Source organism: Amblyomma mixtum, chromosome 9 (genome assembly GCF_055824585.1).
Source record: "Amblyomma mixtum isolate Tamu chromosome 9, ASM5582458v1, whole genome shotgun sequence".
In the NCBI taxonomy this organism is placed as follows: Eukaryota; Metazoa; Arthropoda; class Arachnida; order Ixodida; family Ixodidae; genus Amblyomma; species Amblyomma mixtum.
The window spans coordinates 120,381,086-120,400,461 of NC_143020.1; the positions used below are offsets into that span (position 1 = coordinate 120,381,086).

Genomic DNA, 19,376 nt, shown 5'->3' on the forward strand with positions numbered 1-19,376 from the left:
TTACTACGTGTTTTTGTTTTCAACATTCACGTCTGTCTTATCGAAGGCTCGTGTGAACGAGAGGGCTCCGTGAGCTGTCAGTGGGCCTGAGCGTGACGGAGCATGAAGACATAATGGAACAACACCAGTTTTGTACACATTAGAGAAAATCAGTAACAGACCCCAACAACAACAGGTGCCAGTCAATCGACAACTTCTTTTGGGACAAGATTGGCTTAGGTTACTCAAATAAATGCCTCACTACTGGTAATGAAGCCAAGTGAAGCCCCACTGTGCTTTACATTAATCAGTTTCTCAAATAGAAGTGTTTGTCAGAAATCTGATGTCAGTGCAAGCCGGTGGAGACGGAGGTGTGGGGTGGCTGCAGTTCCGTTCATTTACTACAGCTGAAAAGCAGCAGCATCTTCTTCGAATGGGAGCCCTGCATGTAAAGATAATACGATTTGATGAAATAGCGGACCTGGTTGATGACTTGCGGGTATCTCCTCCTGTTTGGTTGGGACATGCTTCTTATATGTTTCCGCGATAACACGCGCCCCGCTCTTGCGCTATCCAATGGCATAAGTACTAAAGAAGGAGTAAAACTTCTAGTTTAAATAAAGCAACATGCTCCAAAGTGGGCTGTAAATTAAAAACCTCTACTGAAAAAGAAAACATATGTCCGTGCTTGCATTAGGTACTTCTGAAGTGCTGCCGGCACAGTTAAAAAATCTTCAGTGCGTGTCCAGGGGTGCGGCGTCTGTCAACATGAAAATCTTCACCAAACTAACAGCATCATGAAAACCAGCAGAGAAAGAGGAGATAACTCAAAAAAAAAAAAAAAATACCAGCTACTTTTTGGTGCTTTTGATTCTTTGGCTCACTGAAACGTGGTTACTAACGCTAACAAACACAAGGTACAGCAAAAGATTGTAGCGTCTATCCCTCGTCGGTATCTTTTCGCTGTCCCTTCTGTTTTTTATCGCTAGTAGCCATGCTGCAGCCACTGAACAAAAGCAAGCCCAGAACCCGGTGAAACTTGCTGTCTTGCTAAACACTACACTTTGCGTTTACCGTCAGGATTCAAACAATCTATATTGCTTTGCCGATATTAATGGAAAACGAGAATAATCCACGGTGAATTTTCAACACCAGAAATTAATTAGCTGTCAGGCGAAGAGCATTTCACATTAAACCATTTTCAGGGCTATCAATTATCTTGAAGGGCTGTTTCTTAGTGACGCTAGGACTCCTCACAACTGTTCAATTGCTATGTTTACAGTACTGGAAACCGCACTTGAAGCCGCCACAGAAGAGCTGAGCTACGCGCCTGACGTGCTTTGAAGGGTAAGACTAAAGCCGCCTTTCACACTTCCGCCCTCGACTCCATAAGAAAGAGTCGAACAGTCAAGTCTGAGAAGGATGTAATATTAACGAAAAAGAAGAGCCTTCTGTGCGCGCTTCGCGTGCTTGGCTCAGCTATCCGGCTTTCGCAACGCGCACCGTGCTTTGCTGGTGAGCGGCAGGAAACCTGATCCGCTCGCTGCAGGGTTGCAGAAACGGCCGCACTGGGGCTCTTTGGCACTGACGGATCCCAGCGGCTGCGTCAGCTCCCACGCTCTGAAGGACGTAAGCTAGAACAGGGCCGATATTCACTCCGCATGCTTTTTTTTGTACGTAGTGTCTTAGCGTTTACCAACATGGCGCGGTTTTTGGCGTTGCATTAATATGTTTTTTTTTTGTTTTTCAGGCGCAAAAAAAAAAATGAACCGTTGGCTCCACTTTTTTTTTATTTAATTGCTATACCTCCATAAGTGGTCTCAATCAGTTGGCGTTGAGGAAGCTGTAGTTAGACGGCGCGAACTCTAATGCCAGCGTGCACTTGCAAAGGTCTTTTATAGACTACATTTTATGCAAGTACCAGTTCTTGGAACGCTTTCCCGGCATACGCTGAACAGCATTCGAGGTGCGGGTAACAGCCGGCTGCCACCGGTACCTGAAGCCCGCCTTCACAAAGTTTCGGCCTTTCTTCCGTCCCAACCATTCGTGGGCCAGGAGAACCTTAGAAGCCGGAACAACAGCGCCGCGGCTCAAGACTTCGATTTAATTAAAGGTGTCACTAACGACGGCTCATATCCCACGCGCACTGGTTTTGGCGCGGAAATGCAAACGAAAAGCATCTCCCATTACCAGGAATTCAGGAGAAGCGCTTCTAGTTCCCTTGGCTACCGCCAAGTGGCGCATTTCTTTCAGCATTCAAATTAGCACATTGACATAATCCATGACGTCAGAAGGAGAAAGAAAGACCGAGTGGCTGCAAAACAGAACAAGGCCGCTAGGCTTAGCTGCACTAGCTGGGCTCTCTCCCGAATTTCTGGTAATCAGTCAGCATTCACAATGGCGTGCAGTTCATGACATGTCTGCAAAAAACTTGCACTAATACGCTTGCCCTGCAGCAACGCATTTCTGCGGCGCAGGACACAGCCTGTCCGTGAGAAGCCGGAGTAAAATATATCGCAATTATGTCAAAAGACTTTGGAAAAGCGGAAGTGTTTTTTGGATCGCCGGTCTTCGACGTCTGAGCTGCTGTATACAATTTAGGGAATCGGATTTTTGAACTGCTCGCTCATGCTGCGATGTGACATCTGCTGTCCACTTGTGCGCAACTTCCCCATGCAAAGGACCGCTGCTTGGCGGACCAGGGCCAGACTGCGTGTCAAAATGCATTTCGAAGTAAAACAATGGGGAGAAGGATGAACGAAATTCATTGAACACAATACTCTTCGTCTACCCTCTTTGCTTGAGGTTGCAAACCTCATCCTGCACTATGAGCATCGGAGTTCGGCTAGACGATGTTTCATAACTGGGTGAAAACAACGCGTAGACAGACGTTGAAATCGCCGCACGAAGTTGACGGAGACAGCTGCTTACCTCGACTGTGGGGTTTATGATAGACGCGGGTAGAATGTCCTCCTCAGACCCCTCGTACACTGTAGTACGCATGTCTTTAAAGGCGTTTTCGATAAACTAATCACTTCTACAACCTAAGCGCTGCTGGAAATAGAAAACACTCACTGTGCTTCAGATTGGTTACCTTTTTCCAATAGCTGTGCAGCAACACGGACGCCCTGAGCAGCTTTCCAAGTTGGTTGCTTTGCCTAAATTAGCTTTCAGCTCCAAGCCCGCAAATAGGAATCAAATAAACACCAAGTTTCTTGCGCTTCAACATGAAAATAGGTGTTCTTTTGATGGCAGTATTCATTCCTCTGCATATCTGTGTAACTAAATATGCGTCATGAGGCTTCGTTTGATGTGTCTGAAAGCATATAGACTTATCGCACTGAACGTGGAGAAAGGTAGTCGAGAAAAAAGTGACAGACCTATGGATGCGAGATTTTTGTGGGCGCTCACGGTAACCCCCAGGCTTGAGAAATATAATTTTAGCACGGCTCATACAAACCGAACATTCCCTCAGGGTTGTTAGGGATAATCGATGGAATAAAAATAAAACGACTATCACGAAGGGTGGCGGTAGGTATGACGGGTTAAACGGGAATGCCAGACGTAGCTAATATGGCAGGCTCAGGTTCCGTCAAAAGTAAATGGAAGGCACTATTAACAAAAAATTTAATCATTGCCCGCTCAATTCATGCATCCTTGAATAGATATGTGCAGACGAATTGTGATTGTGCAAATTGCACTGTGCACCAACATACGTGTACCATTATGCTTTAGATTTAACGAAATTAAATTTTTTGACAAAGTCGCCTTCCATTTACTTTTGACCGCGATTGAACTTGAGTTTCTTACCTGACAAGATGACGGGTGGAATTCTCAAGCAGACTTCATCCTGAATTGCGAGCTCTTGAAACGCCTTCAGCGCTTTCTGCCCTTTATACGCTCTAGCAAGGCTAACGCGAACCACTTGGCGTTTCATGTTGCGTGGCGAGATTGCTGCCTTTTAGAGGCTTCAGTGAACTCAACGGCATGCTTCTGAAGGCAGGCGTTGACACAAAGTTCGGTCCAGCCTGTACATACGACCGCCCACTTGACACGGACACGTTACACTTGCGGCATTTTTAAAGGCGGTAAGAATGTCACACGCTTCTAGCCGCAGGTTTCTTTTTTCTCAGCTGGTCGCAATTAACTTCCTTTCACATGCTTCCCATAGTCTTAGGTGATAAGATTATTACGCATACCGTCGGACTCCTCTCCGTCTTCTTGTGCATGTGGGAGACGACGTGTGCGTGAAGAGTGACTGCAGTCTTGGTGCCACTATTATCGTCTTTTCTCTAAAGGAATGGCCTCGACGCTATTATGTCGTCATGGCGCTTTCAATTCGTAAGGAAAAAAAAAAGATTTGCAGAATGTTGAACAAAAGCAAAGAAGAAATTAATGCCAGTTAATTTAGTCCCTCCTGTTGGGCTCTCGTTTATCGCATTTCGGATATGTACTTAAATGCGGAGCCGAAGTAAGTCAGCACCAAATACTCCGGCATTTTTTAACTTTGATTCGTTAGGCGACAAGGCAAAAGTACCACTCGATTTTTTGAATATTTGTAACTCGTAGGCGGAAAATACTTTGTAAAACCTACTAGTTTCCGAAGGCTATCATTTTGTGACCATTCAGTTAGCGTTGACGGATTTTATAGTTGCGGCACCCAAGGCTAAATCTTGGGGCCGCACTCGCGTCAGGGCTGTTGCTGCTGATGACACGACGCGACAGTAATAATATAGTCAGCCGCTGAACTTTCCAGACGGCTAAGAGCCCACATTCTGCCCGTTTCCCGGGTGTCCGGAAATCCCGCTAATCACAAGAGTCAGCCATGCAGAAGCAAGTCTCCCCCCTCCCCCCATCGCTTGTCCTTCATTCCAGAGGATGATTATCAGCCTCTCTGCGGAACTTTCTTCCTTTTTTTTGAGGTCCAGTCACTTTATGCCTTACTGCTAGAAAAGAAAGTTGAAACTAATGTGAGGTAAGCGTACCGAGTGGCAGTTATCGTAATTGTTTCTGCTATTTTTGCCTCGACGGCGGCGTAAAGTAAATGAAGCAGGACTAAGTGCTTGGCCGTAATAACTCATACAAGCTTTCCGCCTTCCGCCATGGCCGCGCCTCTCAGCACAAAGTGGCTCTTTTGGCGGCGGAGAGAGGAAGGGCGAACCGGCGCAGGCTAATGTGCGGGGAGGAGGGAAACGGCAGATCTGAGCTCCTCTGAGAACAGGGCAGCTGTCGCGCGTGCGCCATTCATAATAAAGTCACCGGACTTTAATCCAGAAAATCGCGTTATATCGAGAAGGGAGGAGGAAAGTGTGCGACCCAGCACTCGGACGCTGCCTTCCGGAGCAGCGCGGCAGCTTGGCTCGGTAACGCGCGGAGACGGAGACAGGAAACTTCGTCTAATATCTGTTTCAACGGCTTAAAAAGTACCTGTTGACAGGGGGAGAAATGATGTTTAAAAATGAATCATTCGCACACATGCATGCAGCTCCAGAGGCTGCGACGATGGCCGAATCGGCTGAGGCATCTGTAAACGAAGCTGCTTTGTTTTCTCCGGTGGCGGTTCAAATTCAGCTCGGACACGAAGTTTTTTCCTATAGATATCGTTGAAATAACAACGATACGATGCTCCAGTTGGCTTGCCTCCGGTCGCTATGACAGCAATTGGCACTGATATCTGGGTTGGCTGCACAATTGTATGTACAAGAAGTTTTCTACCCCTGAAGGAGACGGTATGGGCGATAATTGTTTCATGTACTCGCCGGCGATGAATGTTTGTGCATTGAAGCGTAGTTTCTCAGTATTACGTAGATGGAAAACAGGCAGCACTTTAGTTATCCGCCATGGAGAGGAGCAGGGGTGAGGCTTCTTATTTGGCTTGGCTATGTTGGGCATAAAACGTGTATTCAGCCATAACATGGTGGCTCTTCACGCGGCAAACCTCGAAGAGGTGCTGTGAACGTTTCCATACCCAACACTTGGGTTAATTACCGAAGTGATTTCATCTTCGCGCAGAGGAGAGCATATATAGCGGCGCACAGCTCTGCTGCTTCCGATTCCGATGCCGAATTCGTGCTTTTGGCCGAACACTGGCAAAACTAAGTAAGAAACCTCGTTTTTCTGGCACTCCTGTCCTGGATGAAGTTCTCTTCTAGAAATATGCATTGAGGATGGCTCCATCGTTCCCTCTGGATATTATTGAGAAACCTTATGTATTGAAGAGCGCGGCTCTACGACCGACCTGTTGGATGGCTGCAACGTTAAAATTTTTGCGCTTTGTTTTGTCCCGCCAAATATCACGAGGCAACCTGACTGCATTATCTGTCGTTGCTGAACGGTGTGATTTTTACTACGCGCGTGCACACACACACACAAAAAATGTCAAGGCAAATCAAGTATTCACCTATTCTGTCATACTGTTTCTTACCAAACAGTTTCGTTGAGCTGTCGGGTGGCTCAAATATAACCATCCTCCACTTTCGACGAAGCAAATCAGAGAGTGAAACAACGGCAAAAAGGACTGGCTGACATGTTCAATGCCTTTTATCCCTGCATTTTAAGAAGGATGGCGCAATGGTGAATCAGATAAAAAGGCTATGCCCTTGTCAAGACATGGTTGCCTTATCCATTCGTATTTAACATCGCTGACGTTGGTCTGACTTTTTATGCGAAGCATACTAAAATAGCCCAACCCAGCTCCTCGAGCGCGGCGGTGTCGTTACCATTGACCTTTCGTGACCTCCATGTCATACCACGTGATGCGTGACGTCACAGCAGATAAAAACGGGGGCCCAACTCGCGCCGTCGCGCGAGGCGTCGTGACCAAGGATGACCACGTGGTGCTTGACGTCACAGCAGATGAGAAACGGGGGCCCAGCTCGCGCCGTCGCGCGAGGCGTCGCGACCAAGGAGGACCACGTGATGCGTGACGTAACGACATAGGAGAAACGGGGCCCCAGCTCGCGCCGTCGCGCGAGGCGTCGCGACCAATGTGTTTCCTGCTTCTGCCGCTAGGTGCGCTGTAGTGAACACGTGATGCTGGAGCGGCGGTATACAAGGGGGTGCGCCTGCCTCTGCTAGGCGTACACGGGATAGAGATGCCTCCTGGAGACAGGGCTGCTCGTTGGAATGAGAAGCAAAAGTTGCGGCGCGCTACAGGGACTGATGAAGAGCGTGAAGAACGTCTAGCCAAGCGGCGTGCTCGATATGCAACTCGGCGACAATATGCTTCGCATCTGACTAGGCTTAACCTAAGCTAATCCTCAGCCATTTTTTTGTCTGCCATGAAAGTACGACACCTATACTCAGTGCACGCCCAAGGGACAGGATTGTGCTATTTAGTGCAAAATCATGGGTTTACGGGCGAAGCTGAAGCACAGCACACGGTGTGACGTATATCGTGTTTCTCACCCGTGTCCTATGCTTAAACGTACCGTTGCCACCCTTATGCATGTTTTGCCTTGGGCGGCCATATTTAATAATTTCTGTGCAACTTGCACTGCTTTCGGACTTTTTCGCCACTTGAAGATGATATTTTGAGTTTTGTTTTCGCTTTTTACTGCTCTGATTTTCCTCGTAAATTGTTTTTTTTTCTTTGAGCATTTAGTTACTTTTTATTTATCTTGAATTGGCGTTAAGCCTGGCAAAGCGTTGCTGGTTCGGGCTCCTTCTCTTTTTGTTTTTTAGATTTTCTGAGAGGAGATATAAAAGGGTAAAAGGGGTTAATACGTCCTAGCTTGGGCCACTGAACAGCTAGCGGACCTACTAATGCTCAGTCATACTCGAGGCTCCAACATGAGCGAGAACTTTCAATGTGATCGCCGCAGCCGATCACGTCTTGTGTTCCTCTTGTGTTCACGCCTTGTGTTCCGCAGCCAATCACTCTAGCACACTCTCGCTCCGTACATTGCCCATCGTCGCGTTCAAATTGCATTTGCAGCGCGACCAAATCAGATCAGCTTAACCTCTATCCGAGCTTAACCGGATTCTAATATCTTCGCCAGACGTGCCGACGACCCAGCAAAGCAAAACCATATAGCCAACCAGGCTAAACACATGCTTTTGCGCGCCTACTCGGTTTAGCTGCGTTAAAACCCTGCCATTTTTATTCCCCAATAATATCGTCAGTGCAATCTGTACACGCTTCAGGAAACGTTGAGCTGCCGTTACCAGAGTGCGCAGACCCTGTGGGAAATGAAGCGGCCAAGGCTACTACCACAAAAGGTTGCGCCGATCAGAGGCCGGTAGCCGGGGCGACCAAACAATCGACGCTGTCCACACAGCAGCAGCAACGTCGGCAGAGGAAGGATGGAACAAGAGCGGCGGCGCGGTTCGAGCCGCCGCTGCCGGGGCGACTGGTTGGCGGGGGCGGGGACGAGGGCAATTACATCGAAATGCTTTTTGACAGTGGCCGTCCAATTTGGAGGGGAGCATTAGGGGTAATTAAGAGTCAATATCGCTCTCCCGTCGGGACTGCCGCCCAGTCGTCATGCCGCGCTCAGGACAGTGAACTGCTGGCTCTCTTTTTTCGTCATGCAGTGCCCGAGATCGGGATGCGTTTCTCTGCGCGTCGCATCGGTTTGTCTTCTTTTTTTTCTGCACTTTGCTGCGCTTCTTGTTTCCAGGTGCCCCTGCTCTCCTGGAAACTCCTTTACAGCTATAGTCTCGTACTCCCCCCCTCCTCTCCCCTACCCCGCCCATTCCCCATTTGTATGGTCCTTGTTGTTTGCATTGTCTCTATGGCCGTTACGAGTCCGCATTTTGTAATGGCATTCTTCCGGGGTAAAAAGACGGGGACGAAACATCTCTCTCAGCTCTTTATACTATACTGGTTCCCCGTTTTTGTTTTTGCCAAGGGTTGATTAGATGATTCAATCGCTTGTGGCACTCCTTCCGTTGTGCTTTCTTTTTCCGACCTGTAATACGAATGTTTCGATAGTTGTATCCAGTGTGATGTTTCCTGCGTTTTAGTGGTACGTAATTACTGAGGTCCATGAGTTTAGGGCATTTGCTCAGGTGCAAGCATAAGAGGAGAGAGAGAGAAATGGACGGAAAGGCAGGGAGGTTAACCAGGCGAAAGGCAAGCATAAATAAACAATACGTTAGGGACCATCTTGAAGAGGGAGATGGAGTCAAAAAAAAAGATTAGAAGTATCCAGTCAGCGTGCACATATTTCATAATCTGTAAAAATGTAATGGTGTCGCTCGGTAATTGAGAAGGTTTCTATATCATATGGTGGCTTTTGCAGTTCATATGAATAAAAAAGTATAAAATGAACTCATAGAATGAAAATGTCCAGTAATCAACGAAGTGCTCTTTGTTCACAATTGCCATATGTAATTCTATAAGACCGCCAGTATAGCATTATTATTTTGTTCAGACTACTGATGCGGGTGCGTACTGTGCGATGCCAGTGCACGTTAAAGAGCCCGAGGTGGTCGAAATTTCCGGAGCCCTTCACTATGGTGTGAGTCGCTTTGGGACTTTAAACCTCATAAGCCAAACATTATCGCTGAAAGATAATTATTTAGAAAGCAGAAGAAAAAGCAGCGACATGCCACCGGTGGAATACGAACTCACAAACTACGAATAATTTAGCGAGATTCGGAGGTATACAACGGCTGTATCTTCGGTACAGCTGTATCGGTACTCAGCTATGGGGCAGAAACGTGGAGGCTAGCAAAGAGGGTTCAGATTAAGTTAAGAACAACGCAGCGAGCTATAGAAAGAAAAACGGTAGGCTTAACGTTAAGAGATCGAAAACGGGCGGAGTGGGTAAGAGAACTAATGCGGGTTAATGACATCCTAGTTTAAATCAAGAGGAAGGAGTGGACTTGGGCAGGGCATGTAATGCGAAGGCAAGATAACCGCTGGTCCTTAAGGGTAACGGAGTGGATATCAAGTGAAGGCAAGCGTAGCAGGGGGCGGCAGTAAGTTAGGTGGGCGGATGAGATTAAGAAATTTGCGGGAATACGGTGGCCCCAACTGGCGAAGGACAGGCTTAATTGGAGAGACATGGGAGAGGCCTCTGCCCTGCAGTGGGCGTAGTCAGGCTGATGATGATGATTATGATGAAGGTGGTAACCCGCGTTGTGCCTGCGACCGGGAGCAATATAATTAAGTAATGTCTTCTGCCGGGCTGGTTAGTGCATTTCGTTAATTTTCAAACCGCTCGAATCAGCGAGGATCGAGGAAAAAGGAAAAAAAGGTGTCATATCTGCGCTCTGTATTTGTTCTCCTGTTCACTTTGTTTCGAGGAGCTTAAAAAGTATTTGTTTTTTATGCACTGAAAGAACTGAGCTCAGCAAGTCTCTCTCTCGCTGTACAAGTACAAACTGTACAACCCACTTTCATTGCGAAAACGCATTGTAGAATAAATCTTCGTTTTGGATGTCGAAGTTTAAGCGTCCGGGCGCTTCGGCTCCACTGACGACCGGTCTATGTAGGAGAGCCAACCGAGTCCTTCGGCTTATCGCTGAGAGCCGAGAGCGGGCACGCCACTTGGCCAACGGCGTCGAGCCTGGGTGTAGCCAGGAGTCAGTGGGGAAATGTGCAGCGGCAAAGAGTAAACACTTTAAGCCGGGTAAGAATTCAGCATCGTGACTTCCGGGCAGGCTTCGGGGCTGCGCGTACACTGCGTCAGCTTTATTAGTGTTATCGCAGTTCGTTCCGGCTGAACCTCTTAAACCATGCCGGAAGCAGCAAGCAAATGAGGGCAGCCAGACCGTGTGCGCCGGGCGTTCATTACTCAGGAATCCTTTCAGGGCCGGTGTCGCAGCAGGTCGTAACCCTCACCTGGTCGACGCTGGAGACAGCGGCGGTGCGTTTGCGTGTGGACGCGTAGTGCACGCTTTTTGTTCGGGAGGCAGTATTTAACAGCTAAACGACACCAGAGCGACGAAGACGACCACTAGATGTGGTGGTTATGCTTTGGGTGCCTTTTCTGTAGGAAACGTAGCATGCAGTTGTGTCGTGTCCGGTCGCTGTGTTCAATGCAGCGAAAGACGCACACGGTACTTTAAGACTTGGCTTATTTAAAGCTGATGAGGGTGCGACCAGCGTCGACCGAGGCAGGAGCCGAACTGGCCGCCCGAAGAAAGGAGGGAGCGGTGAAGCGTCCACGTGAGGGAGTGGCTTCCCAAACAGGAGGAGGATGCGGGGACGCACCGTGGGGGGCATCTGGCGAGAGCGCGCGAAGAGGGGGCAAGTGGCCGTTAGGACGGAACACTGCACTGGTAACACGCACACAAAAGCAATAAGGGGACACAACAAGTTGTGAAGAGCTCGCATGGTGGCGAGCGAAGCGCCTTCGTGTCCTGAAGCGCGCAGCCTTGATTTGGTGCCCCAACTAGTCGCTTGGTTACATACTGTTCGGTTCTCATGAGATAACTGCAGCTGTGACATATGGCAAGGTGATCTTTGGAATGCGTGTAATAATGTAAACAGCATGTGCTCTGTCATTTTAATCAGTGTGTCTATAGTATCAGGTGCTGTATACGATAAGGAAATTCCACTTTGAAAGAAGGAAATGAGGGCGATGCTCTGCGAACACCTGTCACATTCTGAGCTATTTTAAGTGCTTCCTCACCACCATGGAGCTACCGGTATTTACAGCCCGGAGAAATTCTTCTTGATCTGCATATCTGCCGGATGCTGCGGACGAGAAACTTGTGATCCATATATTCCCTCCCGCTGAATGGATGCATACTCTTGTTAACTAGAGCTCATAAACACTGATACTGTGTAATAACCGTGAACATGTTATGAGTTGAATTATATTCTCATTGAAATAGTTCTCCTTTAAGGGTAGACCTGAGATTCTTGGTTTAGTATGTTTAGTGTTCAGCTGCAGAAATTGCGTAGTACGTGAACGTAATCTGTTTATCTTTCCTCCCAAGTCATGAAGTAATTAGCCGCATGTTCATGAGTTATTCTAGTTATTTGTTCTTGTTTCGTAACATGCGCACAATTTTGTGTACTGCTGGCGAAGTTAGAATCACGCTGCCGTACTGTATATGTCGATAGTTTTGTTGTGAACTCTTTTAGTTAGTTTTTTTTCAACAGCAGGCACCCCCGGCACCTCTGGGCTCTAACAATTTCTCGCTAGGGCGTTTTCGAACTTTTGGCTCGTAAAAAATAAACATTCAGTCAGCTCTAATCGAAGACAAACTGATTTGAGCTATAGTTGCTCAGCTAAGCAATTGCGAAAATCTCTGTATGGGTACCTCTGTATGTAATCTTTGGGTATCTCTGTACCTCATTACAAAGGCAGCCGCCTGCACAATTAACAGATTATGTAGCAGCATTCAGGCTACCGCTTTGGTGGCATTCTCTCTTTATGGGCTGCGGCAGTTCATGATGACTTCATTTGTTGTTAAGGAACACGGTAATAGCAACGGACCTGCGGAGGCAAGGCAGCCATCAAATATTAACAGCGGCAGACAAAGCCGACCCCTTCTGGAACCGAATTATTGCCGTATTGAATACTGTTTTTATGCTTTTGTGTGACCAACAGCAACGAATAAGTAGTGGTGCTGTCTGCACTCCCGCAAGCCTTAGCAGGTACCGGAAAGCGTCGTGCTCACAGGGAAGACAGCAAACGAAATCACACCGCTGCACGAATTCCCCAGATGAACAAAAGCCAAAACAATGGTAGCCAACCCAAAGAACTTAACCTCGACCCGAAACCTAAATCGCGTTTAGCGCATTTGGCGTAGCGCAAAAACACCATTTAACGCGGCTAAACCCAACCAATAATCCTGTGGCGTGCCTCTCAGATACCTGTAGAAGTAAAGTGAATATTGCTTCGACTGGGTCTCGAGCCCGTGGCGGCGTGCCCCCCTCCCCTCCTCCTTAAAACAGTCCGCCAAGTTCACGCTGCAGGAAATCTCTATTGATATCACTCGAAGCACATTATATAGTGCGGGCTGCTCTTTTTACGGTGTCTTTACGCCGTGGCGTAGTTTTCTGCGTTATTTGTTCCCTTAAAAACTTCGAAGCACGACATAAAGCGCGGCTACTTTTTTTCTCTGCATATGCACATATATTTTTGTATCGAAATAAGTTGTGGCTGACTGCATTTCGTGGTGAATGTTTCACCTGTCACACGTTATAGACCTCGCAATGAAAACGCCCAGATAAGGGATGCAATTAACGCGTCGGGTCACGCTCAGTTCAACACGAATGAAGCAATTCCGCCGCTCTGAATTTGCTTCTTGCTTAGTAAAACATTGATATTTAGCCAGAGCTGCAATATCTGTGGTTCCATAAAAAGTAGAAGCGTTAAGGTTGCGCCCATCTAAGATGATTTTCCGGAATGTGAAGGCGACCTATGCAGGAAGACAGTCATTTCATGCTAATGGTTTCCTTATATAGATGGCTAGCTTTTAAGGGTCCGAAGGCATTTCTTGTCACCTGAGTTTTCCTCTGGTGATTTGCCTCTTCCCTAAGACATTTGGCTCGTGCCGGACCAGTCGGAATTTAGCCCAGTAGGAAGACGAGTAGGAGTCCAGAATGTGCAAAAAGTTCTGAACGTGCAATATACTGCACGGTCGTACGACAGCATTATACGTCTTCGTTTCTCGCTGGGTTCTTTTCCACCAGCGAGCTTGCTGTATGTTCCCAATCTATGAATGCCGCTATGAATGGTGTGCTAAACCACGAAGCGGTCGCTTACTGGCCGGAAATCGGCCTTGCATAAGAGATGCTGTGTTCTATCCCCAGTGCCACCGGGTAAGCATCCGTTTTCTATTTGGTTCAAGATTTTCTCCGGCTTGGTCCTCGGGTCCTCTGATGTGAAATGCTTGCGAAAAGAGACTCTGAACAACCCCCCCCCCCATTTCTTCCTTGACGGGTCAGCGAAATTCGGGTGATCGAAATCACATTTGCGCGGTGAAATCACTGTTGCCTATTCATTGCAACCTGCTTTTATACAACATTGGTGAGGCCTAGGCTTTCTTCTATTTTTAGCCTCACCTCATACTCTACCTGTGTATACGTCTATGTGGCAGCTAAAAGCAGGGTGAGTTCTTATAATGAGTTACCATGAGACGCTCGAGACATCACCGGTAGCTCATAATCTGGAGCTGCTGTCTACTAAGCGAAGTACTTCATCTTCATCTCGAACTAGCTCGGTGGGTGTCTCACAGCTCTGCCCTGCTGTCTTCAAGGCTTCATTTTTATAAAAAATTCCAACGGCTAATGTGAGTGCCCTTCGCGGCCTCTCACTTTCGTCAAAGTGGGGTGTCACGCAAGTATGGCGCAAGGAATGAGGGAAACAAAAGAAAGAGGTGAGTTCAGCTTCTGCATGCGGCACAGCTGGCGTCTTCCAAGTTGCAAACCTGCCGTCGAGGGTGTTTCTCAAGGAGTGTATTTATTTCTACAGCAGTTATAGGGAACTAAAGCTTCTCCTTGATTCAAGGATAAAAAAACCGCAAAGAGCCCGTCACGCAGGTGGCAGCAGCGTCCGCCACTTCTGTGCTTCGCAATCTACGCACCTCGGCCAGGATGGCAGGGCAAGGCGGCAGCAGTGGCGACACCTGTGGGAGACGGATCTAAACTCTGCACAGCCTCATGCGTTCATTCCAACCGGGGCTGGTTGCGATGACGACTTGTGTTTGCGCAAAGTTATCGCCTTCGAACTTTCACGCTGCTCACCTCCCTCTTTTTAGTGCTCATTGCTTCGTTTGCGTTCTCGGAAAACTCCGTTGAAATCAAAGTAATCGCCGCTTCAATAATTTAGTTCGCATTAGTACCCACCTGCCTTCACCTCGTGGGAGTTTTCTTTGCTGTACAGCAGGCATGCTGAAAAAATGTTTAGCTACACATCCTATGTGCTTCAAGCTCCTTTTTTTATCTTGTTGTCTGGAAAACTCGCTTAGTCGAAAGTGTAAGGCATGTGCAGCTATTGTTTGGCCCCATTTTCCTCCACCCTGCGTAGCATGGCCGTGACTGTCCGCGAACCATTTGCAGACGGCGAGCGTGATTTAATGAAGGAAACAGTCTGAAGAGACGAAGGGTCACGAGGGAGGCTCACACACCGAGATTGGACTGCTTGAGGTAATTCACCGTTTTTTACTAGTTCATTCCCCAAATCGTGCGCCAAGTAGTTCAGCTTTCAGCTTTTCTGCGGTGAACATGAGAAACACGAGAGCGTTGTTTCCGTGTGGTCTTTCCAGCTTTGCTGTTCGTTTCACTGTACGAAACGAATTTACACGGGCGCTGGGCATGGTTAAAGCTTAAGTGCGAATGGTATTACCTCACAAACGTTGATGAGCCGCTTGCTCATCTGTGGCACTTCACCGATCTGAGTGATGTGACAGAAAGCCAATTAAGATTTAGATCTCCCTTTTGAATCGCATGCCCAGAAGAAACCACCTGACATGTGTGGTGGTCACTAAACGACGGGATGCATTGCGGTGTGAGGAGCTCGAAGATGTAAGAGAGAGAAACACACTAGGCCGAGTTGCATCAAAAGGCTTGTAAATGCAAGCCTCTTGATCGTTACTGAAGACAGTGCAAATTGAAGCTATGACGGATAACATAGCCTGTGTGCGTGCTGCTTCTCTGCTCACATATACTCTCAGTGCACCAGTCTTTCGCATTGGTAAAAAAAAAGGATTGAAATTAACTTTTTTTAGTGAATTCCTACAGCGATCGAAGCCGTTTTTGTCGCAAGTGGAAGGAAACATGAATGAAAATTTCGGGAGGCTACTGTGACAGCAAAAGTGAAGAGCAAATTAAATGCACCATAAGCCTTTATAAATATTTTAACACAAAGCGCGGATCATATCATCTCAGGCTGGCACTCGGTAACGTACTGTGGTGATCGACTCCACTGGCTAAAGGTGGTCCGAAAAATGATAGCCCTCATACGCCTTACCTCCATACTTCATTCCTAGACGTTTTTTACAATAGCAACGCCTATGTTTTGACGTTTCTGCAATAAAAATATGACCACTAGGGCATGATAAGTTAATCATCTTGCTTCCCAGAACAGCTCGCCCTTAAAGATCCCTAAAACTAAATTGTGGGTAAGAAGTATGAAAATGAGTTTCCTTAAATGCGCTCTTTCGCCCAAGATTGCCAACTGAAAAAAGCAACTTCCAAGATGTGAGCACCTGTACGTAATTTAGGTTGAAGAGATGTTTTTCTCTCAAATAAATGCTCTTGGTGCTTAGGTAGGACCTTCTGCTTCGGTGTTATGTTGCTTGCAGTTTTTGTAACTTAATTTGGATGCTTTCGAACGAAGATGCGACTTTGTTCATGTGCAGAAACTCGCGGAAATAAGGCGAAAGATGAAGAAAAAATATGTATGCAACAATTAAACTCAGGTCTTATGAAGAATCGAGCCTAGAAATTCGTATTTAATAGTCACGGGATGATTTTCCGCTACTCACTAAGTTAGTTACGTTTGACCGGCCATTTACGACTCGAAAGGCCCGGTTTACATAATTTTTGCATTCACTTTCAGTGCGTTTCTTCTGAACTTTTGACAAAACGCCAGTACAATCCAGAAAGGACAAAAACAAAATGCGATATACCTCTTTGACACTGAGCTCCATGTTGGAAACGACGTTTTCGAACACTTCGTGCGCCACTCTGTATCGGGAAACACTTAGGTTTTTAAATTTATATCGGGCTGATCATGACCAATCTTTCAACCTTGCATAATGAAACTTCAGACATTGAATTTTTGATCAAAATTCCTTTTTTTTTTGCCCCGCCTCCCCCCTAAAGGTCAGAACTGCGGAGGTTAAAGTTAAACCGTTGGGAGACCAATCGGGCAGCACTGTTTTGTGCCCGTCCAGCATGTTGCCGTTATGGTCAGAAACGAGCGTAATTCGTGCGGAACTAAACGCGTAGAACTGCAATCGGGCTCTGCTTGATTGTAGATTGCGGATATTTTCACTTTAGAAACAAACTATCGCAGTTATTTCTGGCTGGGCAGACCCATGCGCATTGAAACAAGGCACAACGAAGTCGAAGAGTAGTGGCTGCCAAAGCAAGGAAATCCGAGCAGCAGGATCGAAGCCGAGAATGCTGTTTTCAGCAGCCGAAATCTAAAAAGATGCCATTTGCTGTTGATGCAACTGCCCATGTAAACCTCAATTTATCGCACAGCTTCAAGTACAGCTTTCATAATGAGCTGATGATACAAAAAGCCTTTCCTTTAAATTTCTTGATGCGTATGCTGTCGCATGATTACTGTCGAGGGCTTGAGAGCGCTAATTTAACCCTTAAAAGCATTTGCTGCCCTGTTTTTCAGCAAGGTTGCTGGCTTAAGTAGTCCAGAGTCTGCTTGGGCCTCCTGTTAAAAAACAACTGCTATCGGACCGACTTCTGTCATGGCGGCTGTCGTATAGTTCGAAGGCGCTTCATACGATCAGTTAAGCCGGCAATCCCTGAAGCAGATGTGAGCTTAGGGGAAGCGAGGGATAAAGTGCGCGCTCTTGCGGGCTTTTATTGAGAAAAACGCATTCTTATTACACGAGCCGAACGACTGATACTTATGGCAGCGAATTTCTAGATGCCTTTTAAATATTTACGTTATTTCACTGTTTTTTGTCTTGTTCCGTTCGTTTCTTTTCGGCGTGTGATGTATGAACGCGACAAATGGGATCTGCGGTGCGCTTTTAGGAGCGGGCGAAAGGTGGAAACGACAGAAACATTAGTCTCGTGGCGGGTGGGGACTGTAATTTAACATCTCTTTCCTCGAAGGAAGGGGAAAAAAATCTGAAACCGTCGCTGGTTCAGCTTTGCAGAATTGCGTCATTGTTCGAAATAACCCCGTGGCTCCGGTCGTCAGCGGGCGCCTTATATACCGACGCATTCCACAGCTCCTTCCGATTTCGAAAATAAATGTGCGTTCAGACCACTCGGGACATGGCGACCTCTGGCGGAGAGCGGCGCGAACGCTCGGCAGGGGAACATTTATTGCTTAGAGTGATGCAAACCCTTGAATTGCGCTATAACCTGGTAGGCAATTCTTCTCTGACATCGCCTCGATGCCGTTCTGGCCTTACTTCTGGTCGTTTAGAATATATTACCGCTCATTCAACGTGAGCGACAATTTAGAAAGCATTCTTTTGCGCTTAAAAGCAGATAGGGAGGACATTAATACCTAAAAGCGTTACACAGTCAAAGCTGGGCTTGAAGAAAGGAATCCTGATTTTCGCAGGAATCGAATGATCCATTAAGTGGTCCGTGCGTCAGTTTTCAACAAAATAAAAATACCTCTCCCGTACCCGAGAGTAGATTTGGTTTGGTTTTATGGGGTTTAACGTCCCAAAGCGACTCAGGCTATGAGAGACGCCGTAGTGGAGGGCTCCGGAAATTTCGACCAACTGGTGTTCTTTAACGTGCACTGACATCGCACAGTACACGGGCCTCTAGAATTTCTCCTCCAAAGAAATGCTAGCCGCCGCGGCCGGGATCGAACCCGCGTCTTTCGGGTCAGCAGCCGAGCACCATGACCGCTGAGCCACCGCGGCGGCCCGAGAGTAGAGTAAGCATGAAATGTTTACGGGCATAAGACGAAGCGTACGCGGACACGACGAGACGCAGGCCTGACAAGAATGTCCTACATGCAACGCGTTCGAAACTGTCTAAAGTGCGTAGAGGCGAAAGCGTTTTCCGCACCACTTTGCCTATGTGACACTGGTGACGTTACCACTGAATTACGTCACACATAATTGATGACGAAGTAATGACAAATTACTTATTAGTAACGAATTAGTGTCTAATTACTGATTAATGACTAATTAATTAACTGCTAATAGGGGATATTCAAAATTCTAAGTGGTCTGGCAACACTGGTAGCGACCGCCATGTTGTCAGGGGCGCGATCAGATTTTTGCGGTTCGGTGCTGTGTGTGGGAGGTTGAGCAGGTCCCGCCTTGGAAGATCTTTTAGCTCTCCACCATGTCACATACGCCTTCAGCGTCAGTTCTGAAATGGTCACCAGACCTCAGTGTGCTTCCGAAGCTCACCGATGCATCCCTGGTGGCATTTTGCACGCACAGTGATGCGTCCGGCAAGCAACAGCGGAAGGCATACAGCTTCGCCGTTGAGGCGTACGCCGAGCCTTCTTCTGTGTCAACGTGCACGCCAGAGCTGAGGTAAGCACTTGAAAATCATTACCTCCCCTTATAGATTGTTTGCTATGAAAAGCAGACGCGTAGTACTTGCTGCTCGCCTTCAGTTTCAGAGTTGTGCTGCTGTGAAACTCCCCGCTGACAGCGGGATGGAAGTAAACTTTAGAACTTAACAAGGCACGCAAGGCTTTGCTCTCACGAGCAGCGCTTTATCCTCAGTGGTACAACTGGTTCTTTGAGAAAGGTTTCAGGACGTGCTTTCCCAGCCGTCCCGTCGTTCGCTCGTAGTTTCTGTAAAGCAAAAA

At 47.3% G+C, this 19,376-nt stretch overlaps 1 protein-coding gene across 1 annotated transcript in view; it reads left to right on the forward strand.

The window, feature by feature from the left end:
* Positions 1-19,376, forward strand: part of LOC149331031 (chitinase-3-like protein 1) — a 177,264-nt gene that overhangs the window by 85,781 nt on the left and 72,107 nt on the right. The window lies entirely within an intron of this gene.